This window comes from Austrofundulus limnaeus, unplaced genomic scaffold (assembly GCF_001266775.1).
Source record: "Austrofundulus limnaeus strain Quisiro unplaced genomic scaffold, Austrofundulus_limnaeus-1.0 Scaffold98, whole genome shotgun sequence".
In the NCBI taxonomy this organism is placed as follows: domain Eukaryota; kingdom Metazoa; phylum Chordata; class Actinopteri; order Cyprinodontiformes; family Rivulidae; genus Austrofundulus; species Austrofundulus limnaeus.
This window is the reverse complement of record NW_013952500.1, coordinates 1154901-1164046: the sequence shown is the minus strand read 5'-3', so window position 1 is coordinate 1164046 and position 9146 is coordinate 1154901.

The window sequence follows — 9146 nt, the reverse complement described above, 5'->3', positions numbered from 1 at the left end:
CACACACACACACACACACACACACACACACACACACACACACACACACACACAAAAGTTGTTGTCACGGTAACTGAGTCTGACATATGGAGGAACCCTGAGCTTTTGAAAGTCATGTTGCCATGGTAATATCTTTCCTGAGAATAAATTAAATCATTCCATCACGAGGGGCATGAACTGTGGAAACAATGAGGCATTTAAAAAATTAGCATTAAAAATATCAGTGAACTGAAGAACGAACATTTTAAAGTTTCACATTTACTGTTCATGAGTTCATTTCGCAATCATTCTGTTCTTTTATCTTCATGTAACATCTTGCATGAGTATCAGAAGTCATGCATTAACAACCCCTTTCCAAACAGAGACAATAAAGAAGCAAACTTAACTCTTTAAAAGCATGCACAGGGAATAAAACCGGAAAAGCAAAGTGAAAACCAAGCGGAAACTGCATGTGTTCCACAAACTCAGACAAAGAGTGCAGAGTCTCTCTGCTGTAATTAAGCTGGCTTGCAGTGACCATCGGAGTCTGCCGGGGCTTCAGCTTCCGGTGGCGGCTCTGTACAGAATACTAATGCAGCAATTAGTGTAACCCAGCAACAGGAAGTTGGTTGCCCTTGAGGGCATATGAGAGAAAGGGACAGAATACATCACCCTGATAGAGACGAGCTCTAGTGGCTGCTGTCAGGTGGCCGAGGCGCTCGGCTCCCAGTCTGGAGCAGACAAGTGTCGCAGAGGGTTTGGTGACACAACTGCGGAGAGGTGCAGGTCAAGTTCAAAGGCTGCGTGGGCATTTCAGGTGATCCCTGTGATGATTGAGCAGAAAAACACTTCTGAATGTTGGAACACCTGTTTCGACTGAACCTTTGCATTTCGAACATGGAATTTCATGAAAGCATCAGTTATTTGATGCACGTTTTTTTTTAATTCTAGCAGAGAAACTGATTTCTAATTTGTTGTCTGGATTATCTCTGCAAAACTGACAGCTGCATCTTAATCCTGCAAATCGTCTACAGCTCAAAGATAACGCAAGTGGAAAAGCTCGATTTGTTTTCCTTGCCAGATTCAATGTTAAAATGTTGGTCAAGTTAGTAACATATTAAGCATGTGAGGATTGCCATAATGTGACACAAATATGGAGGTATTTATGTGTCAAAGCCCACTTGCAAAATCAAATTTTTGCAAGTTACAAATCAAAATTTTGCATGTGGGTTTTGACACATAAATACATCCATACACAAACAGTCAGATCACACAGATTGCTGCATGTGAAAGCTGATTGGCTGGTGACAAAGTGGGTCAGTGAGACCATCCCTGCATAAAGATACCATAAGAAAAAATGTTCACAGGAAGTTCTCGACTGCATCATGATACTTTTGTCAAGGGTGGCTGTGGCAGAGCGGTTAGAGGGGTCGTCCTGTAACTGGAAGGTTGCTGGTTCGATCCCCCGTTCCAGCCATTTCAGTTGTTGTTTCCTTGGGCAAGACACTTCACCTGCCTTGCCTACTGATGGTGGTGCATGGCAACCCTGCCTCTGTCAGTGTGCCCTAAGGCAGCTGTGGATACATTGTAGCTTACCATCGTGTGTGTGTGTGTGTGTGTGTGTGTGAATGACTGAAGTGTTTGTGCTTTGGGGTCCCCGTGGGGCTTGATAAAAATAAGTTCAGACCATTTACCATAAAACATCCTCTGTTCCACCTCATGTAGTAACAAAACAGCTGAAAAAAAACAACACAGAACAAGTTACCTTCATAAACCTATGTATACAGTGATTATACAGCACATGTGTCAAAGTCAAGGCCCGCGGGTCAGATGTGGCCCACGGGTGAGTCCCATGCAGCCCGGCAGGTAGGGTATGCCCCCCATCCAAAAAAAATTAATTTAACATGAAATTTGTTTCTTATATCAATGGTAAACTTTAAATTTCTGATGAAATGTAACAAAATAAACTTAAAAGGTGAAAGATAACAATAATTGTCCTGCCCCTGAACTGTTGGCTTTAAGTAACTGAGCAATTTAGTTGGATAGCGGAGTCTGAATATAAGCTGCTTTAAAGTCAGCATCAACCATAAATTAATCTGCCATAATGCATACAAGCTACGCACCAGAAACTCATCAGTGAGTAAAACTGTTTTACTATTAATAATATTTCTGTATTTATTTCAGATTTAGTCAGTCATACAATTAGTTTTTATCAGTGTTTAAAAGAGGACGTGTTGAAACACTATTTAGTCAAAGTTAAACAGGAAACATCAAAGTTAACTACGACTGGCCATTCGAGGGCCACTATAACCCTCACGTGGCCCTTGGTGAAAATGATTAAATCAATTTTACTTCGATAAAATGTACATTTTTTTTCATTCCCATTTGTTGTGCCCCCTGGATGGACGGTGCCCTTAGTGTTTGCCTATCCTGCCCATGCCATGGGCAGACCCTGATGTTAAACATGCAGATAAGCACAAATCAAATGATTTTGCTCAAAAATGTTAAAACATTTAAATGATACACTGTTATTTCTATTTGGCTTGTCTTGATCTCCTCACATTTAAGCAGACAGATAAACTAAATTTTGCTTCTGATTGAGTAAAAAATGCACATTGATCTAAGGTCTGAGACAAGGCAACAACCCAAGCACTGAACCCGTTTGTAACTTCTGTGGCTCACGGTTAAATCAAAGTCAGATGAGACGCTGAGTTCACTAAAGTCCATTCAAAATGAAAGCTCACAATGCAACCTGGAATTGTTGAACAGATTTTTGCTAAGTGAACTTAATAGCGCCATTTGCAGAGTGAGTGGTTCAACCTGAACTAACCCACCTCCTCTCCCTCATATCTCAAGTGTTGGAGACCATACATGTTTGACATTTTGATGAATCTGTAGCTATGGAGACTCATCCTCGAGCGCTACCTTGTTAAACCCAACACACTTTGAGCGCTGCGCCGCGCTTTTACTTAAGTGCAGTTTCTCGCCTCTCACAGAGGCCTTCCTGCCATTATCACTCTGCTGATTGACAACAAAATGACAGACGCGGCGCGCTTCGGCAAAGGCCTGCTTTTTTCTGAATGGGTAGTCGAGCCCACTGATAGTGCTGACATGTCTGCTCCTCCATTCATGTTTGTTTGTTTGTGAAAAGGAAGGAGGGCCGACGGAGAAAAGTGGGGCTCAGTTGTCATGCCTCACACCACCAACGCATCTTCTGCCTAATTCAAGTCTTATTTTTGCCTCTCAGTGGGATGAGAGTCAACACACTTCTCAGTGTTTCAGGATTTATTTAGTTAAACTGTAGGAGGACGATGACATGAAAAGGATTTTGGCTTAAAAAGAACATGTAATTAAATGTGTTTTTGCATAAGTTTTAAAAATAATTCTCTTTTTTTCTAAATTCTGAATGTAAGCAACCGACTTAACATTATCTGTAACTGTGCTGGTTAATGTTTATTTATGGCAGCCATGCTGAATTGAAGTGACTTGTTTACCAAGACCCTGTGATGGACTTGCGACCTGTCCAGGGTGTACCCTGCCCCTCGCACTGTGACTGCTGGATATGGGCACCAGTGACCCACGCGACCCTGAAAAGGAAGAAGCGTGTACAGAAAATGGATGGATGGATGGATGGATGTTTACCAAGATGTTTCGTTATAATCTGTGAATCATGAAATATTTTTGCTAACAGACTGAGCTGTCTTTAAATAGTTTATGGTTAATGGGAAAAAAAAGGAAAAAAGAAAAAAATAAGAAAAAAGAGAAAGAAAAAAATGAAAAAGAAAAGAGAAGGAAAAAAAGGGAGAAAACAAACAATAAATAAATAAATTAATGGTAAAATTCTGAATGTAAGCAACCGACTTGTTATCTTTAAAACTGTGATGGTTAATATTTATTTATGGCTGCCATGTTGAACTTAAGTGACTTGTTTACCAAGATGTTTCATTATAATCTGTAAATCATGAAATATTTTTCACTAACAGACTGAGCTGACTTTAAATAGTTAATGGTTAATGGGAAAAAAGAAAAAAAGGAAAAAAGGGAAAAAAGAAGAAATAGAGAAAGAAAAAAGAAAAAATATAACAAAATAGGAAAAAAGAAAAAGGGGAAAAACAAACAATAAATAAATAAATAAATAAATACATTGTTAATGGTAAAAATTTAATGAAAATGTTATGCAATTATTTCCCCCTCAGAATGTGTTGGAAATCACTGCATTTCTTTTTGCACCATTAACATAAAGCATTTTCCCTCTTTAGCCAAAAGAAATCAACTTTTGTTTTTTTGTTGTTGTTTTTCTCGTCTCCCCTCCCTCTCTGGCCCCCACCCACAACAACAGTTTATATTTGTTCCCCAGTGAGAACTAATGAGTGCCGGGAAGCAGAAGCTGTTCCACACTGACCCGGCTTGAGGCCCTGATTACAGTCACAGACCTTGATTTGCCAAGATTGCACAACAAAAGCCACGGGTTCAGACAAATTGCTCCTCCAGACTATGTTTAGAAATGCACGCATATAAAACCACAGATCAGGAAAAGCCACTCTGAAAATAAACTACAACTCCCCTTTGCTCCTGTAACACCATCACTACTCACAAAGACTTCAAACTACTGGAACAAATGATTTTAAATTGTATTAATAAACCGAGAAGCTTGAACTTCTTAAACCTTTTGAACATTTTCTTTGTTAAATATGTTTAATCTGTTAGTTATGAGATGATGAATCACTGAATCAACATTATGTGGTTAGCTCTATTGTACAAATGCTTTTTAAATCTGCAAATCTGCTAGTAAGTGAAAAAAATATGTTCATACCCCTTCTGGTTTTTGAAAAAAAAAAGTTTTTTTCTTATTTTTTTTTGCAAAAATATTTCTTTGACATGTTAGGTTACCTACGGAACCCGCTCCGTACAATATGAATGACCTTGTGTTTTAAAAAAAAGTTTTTTTTGACTATATTGTATTCTAAACTATCCAGTGAATAATTTACTGCAAAGATTTTAACAAAATCCCCAAAATTGTGCAAAAATATTGACACATTTGTTGTGTTAATGATGACTTAAAACTCAGGGTTTGCTTGTAGTTTTTGTTGTTCAACTTAAAATGAGTTAAGGTCAATCATAACCAAGTGAAAATTGAATTAAATCAAAAGGAAAGCTCTTTATTGTTTTTTAATATATCAACTTTGTGGATTTTTTCCAGCATTAAGTAAAATAAATAAATAAATAAATAAATAAATAAATAAATAAATAAATAAGTTACTGTTAGTTACACTTTCAAGTTTTGCAAAACTTCATGTTGCTGAAAAAAATGATGCTTTTGATTAAAAAAAAACAACCTCAATGTGACCTGAATCATGTTGCATTCCCATCATGCAGCCTGTTCACCCATATTTTTCCTTGAGAGCAAAAATCCCCACTGTTCAACAAAAGTGCTGCAGTTTTTCAGAGGCAAAACATTTAGAAAATTTTTGACATTTAAATAATTTCACAAAGTCCTTTTCCCCCCTCTGCGCCTAATTTCTCCTAAGTTCTGGTTGTTGAAAGAGCTTTTAAAACAAAAGCGATGTGAAAATCAGCCATAAATATGTAAGAAATCTAACAGGCCGTCAGCAGGAGACAGGGATGCCCTGCAATTATTTGACAAGGAAGCAGAAAAGTTGAACTAATAAACAATAGTTTAGACAGGAAGCAGCAAAACGCTGGTTTTAAAAGCTATTGGAAACAAAATAAACCTGTTTTACTTAGTAACTCAGAGGTAGACAATCTTTTTCTTTCGCTGAGAACCAAATGTTACTGTTAAATCCTTTTTGTTCTCTAACATCCTGTATGTTTCAGATGTTAAAACATCCTGTGATGTAAGGAGTTATCTTTTAATTTGCCAAATTCCTAGTTTCCAGCTATAGCAAGCTCTGTTTTAGCTCACTGTTCCCTTTAAGTACATGTGTTGAGCGTTAATAACCAGCCTCACACCCTCAGTGATGAGGTTTACAGCTTGGGAGTGGATTATAGGACAATTTTTAGTTGTTGCAACTGGTAATTTACCACCACGGGGAGCCATTTTTGATCACAGTGCTCCTGCCAAGATGTTCCTGCTGGAGCAGTGTGGGCCTTGTGTCTGCACAACTCTCTATATTTGTGGTGTTATTAGGAAGCTCATCAGGAATAAACCCAACACAAAGCAGTGTCATGTTTGGCCCATGAATCCACATTAAGACCATTGCACAAAGGTCTTCCTGCCAATTTGCTGCCTAATTATCAACCACACAGCACGATTCAGCAGGCTGATATCAGGTTGAACTTATTCATTTGTCCTTCCAATTTTTTTATAGTCATCAAGGCAATTTTCAGCTCCGGGGGGAGGGATTGCTCTGGCCAAATTGCGTGTAATTGACGTCCCTTAATTTGCACATCTTTCCTTCCTGCCAGCAAAGAGCACTAACATTCAAAGGCAGGCCTGAGTCATTCTTCTTCACTCTGACTTCATCCTTCCTTTCAGTTCAGCTCAAAGAAAACTGAGTAGGGATTAAAATGCCTGAGTAACATGGATTTACTCGGCGAGTTGCACAACCAAACACAATTTATAATAAAAAATATTTACTTGCAGAAATGTTGCACAGTTCAAAAGTTTTGAAACCTTATTTTTCTCTTCTTCTTTATTTTTTTTTTAAATTGTCACCAGCCTCTATGTCAGGAAATCTCTTTTATGGAGCTCCTGTCGACAGGAAACCCGTTGCCATGGGAACCGCTGCCTCTTAAATTGTGTGTGTGTGTGTGCATGTGTGTGTGTGTGTAAGACACAGCTCTGAACTGCTGAAAGAAAAGTTTTCAGGTTGAAACACAGGTGCTGAAATGAAATGGTCTGCTGAAAGCCACTTTCAGACATTTCCAATTAATTAACGTCTTATCATAGTCTGGCCAAAAGGTTGTTTTATTATTTTTTTTTACAGTAGGGCTGATTTCAGGAAGACTGCAAATAAATCTAAAAGCCTCAGAAGATACATGAAATATACGGTGCATAGAATTGCTAATGGACAATGAATAATGTCTCTTTGATACCAAAGGGTTTGCACTTTTACAAGCTGTGCATATTGCACACTTGTCACTGCTAATGCACATTCAGTTGCAAATACAGTTGATTTGCATCAATTTGACATTGCATCAAACAATGCATAAGAGTGTTTTGCACTGGACGCATCTGATTCCAGTAAACATGTAGAATAAAATGATCCCTTTAGAGTTGCAAAGAGTTATCGCTTAGTTTCAGAGTAAAAATGAATGCACACTGCCACCCAGTGTGAGCAACAGGTTTGTGGAAAAGCATCACTGAACAGGTTATATGTGACTCACAGGTGGCCTGGAAGATTAGTCATTACATTTTTTTTTAATCGCCTGGGAACAACTGTGAAGTCTGAAGAAAAACATCTTCAGCTTGTGCGTCTGTTCTGTCTGTGTTCAAAAGACTGGAGAGGCTGCAAGTTTGACATTAAGAAAAAAATGTAATTAAACTGAAACGAAAATCTGTATGAGCTCGACTCATTAGTGTGGAATGTTTAAAATTAAGTTCAAGCAAAACAAAGCTCAAACATGCAACTACACCCCACCCCACCCCACCCCCCCACACACACACGTGCACACACACACACACCAGCTGAAGACCTTTCACTAATCGCTGAGTCATTCATTTTTGACGACATCATAAAAACTTTGGGGCGGGGCAACAGAAAGGCTTCAGCATCTATTCGTTTCAAAATGACAGCGCTGACCTTTATTTGTTTCCTTCTGTTTATTATGAATGATGGGATAACAACGGGCAAATGTCAAGAAACTGGTGACACAAGATTTGACTGTTTTATTGTTTTAGAATTCAAAGGGAACCAAGTCACAAGCAGATAAATGCACAAGAGACAATGTGATAAAAGCAGAAGTTGTTAATTTGCATGTAAATTAGAACAAAGTGGACAAATGTGAGGATCATCTGCATGAAAATGTAATAAAAGCCTGGTTGTAAGCTGGTGTAAAGCTGTGGATGTTGCTGTTTTCATGCTTGTGACACTTAAGCTGCACAAAGTCTTGAAGAGAGAGGCCTTGACTTCAGCTCAACTCACATATACGTGACGCACAAACGAATCACCTTGAGTGCATCATCCTGACACCATCAGTATAGATTTCTGTCAAAGATGTGTCTGCTGCCAACTGCCAACTAAGAAGCATGAGCCGAGGTCTCGCGATGACGTGCTGCTTCTGCGTAAGAAAAACCCAACAGTTTTGAATGTTTTATAGCTTTCCTCCACTGCACTGAGCCCACAGGTGGAATTCCAAATAGGCACAAGTTCTCAAGCTTTGAAAACTAGAAGTATAAATATATTTTTAAGTGAGGGGTTTATTTGTAACGTGTCCATCTGCAACATCAACTCGACAAAAAACATTTCTCTGTTTTTATGTTTTAGAACCGAATGGAGGGAAATATATTGAAAAAAAGTAAGATAACAACCATTAATCTACATGAGCAGTTTTTACGTCATACACTGAAAATAAATCACAAAGTTTTGTTGAATCATCTGTAGTATTATTACAGTCATATTATTATTTGGACATATTAACATATTATGTTTACTGTGTATTGCATTAAATAATATGACTGCAGTTTGAACAGATTTATGTAATATTTATGTTGTCCTACAGCGTCTCCAAAGGTTAATTATATTAACTCATTCTGCTTTGAATGGAAAAGATCTGATTTGGGATTAAAATTTCATGTTTTATGTTTTCACTCACATGCAATAATGAGTATTTTAATACTATCAAATGCAGGAGGAAAGGATTGTTTTTCAAAGAGGGCTTCATTGAATTTACACTGTACTATGATAGTCTGCAGCCCCTTTAGCACACTAATTATTTCAACTTATTTTTGACTTGTACTATTCTGATTTTTTATAATAATAATTGCTGTTGTATTATTATTATTATTTTAATAAACCTTTCGTTTACCATGAAAACCCCCATTGCGATTAAAACCCTCTTTTTCAATAGATTTCTGGCCAAGCAAGTCAGTAAGCATACTTAAGTAACATAGTTACGCATTCAAACACAAAAAAATATGAATCATAAGAATATGAAACAAATTTAAAAACAAAAATGAGAACATGCAATGGAATAAAGCACATATC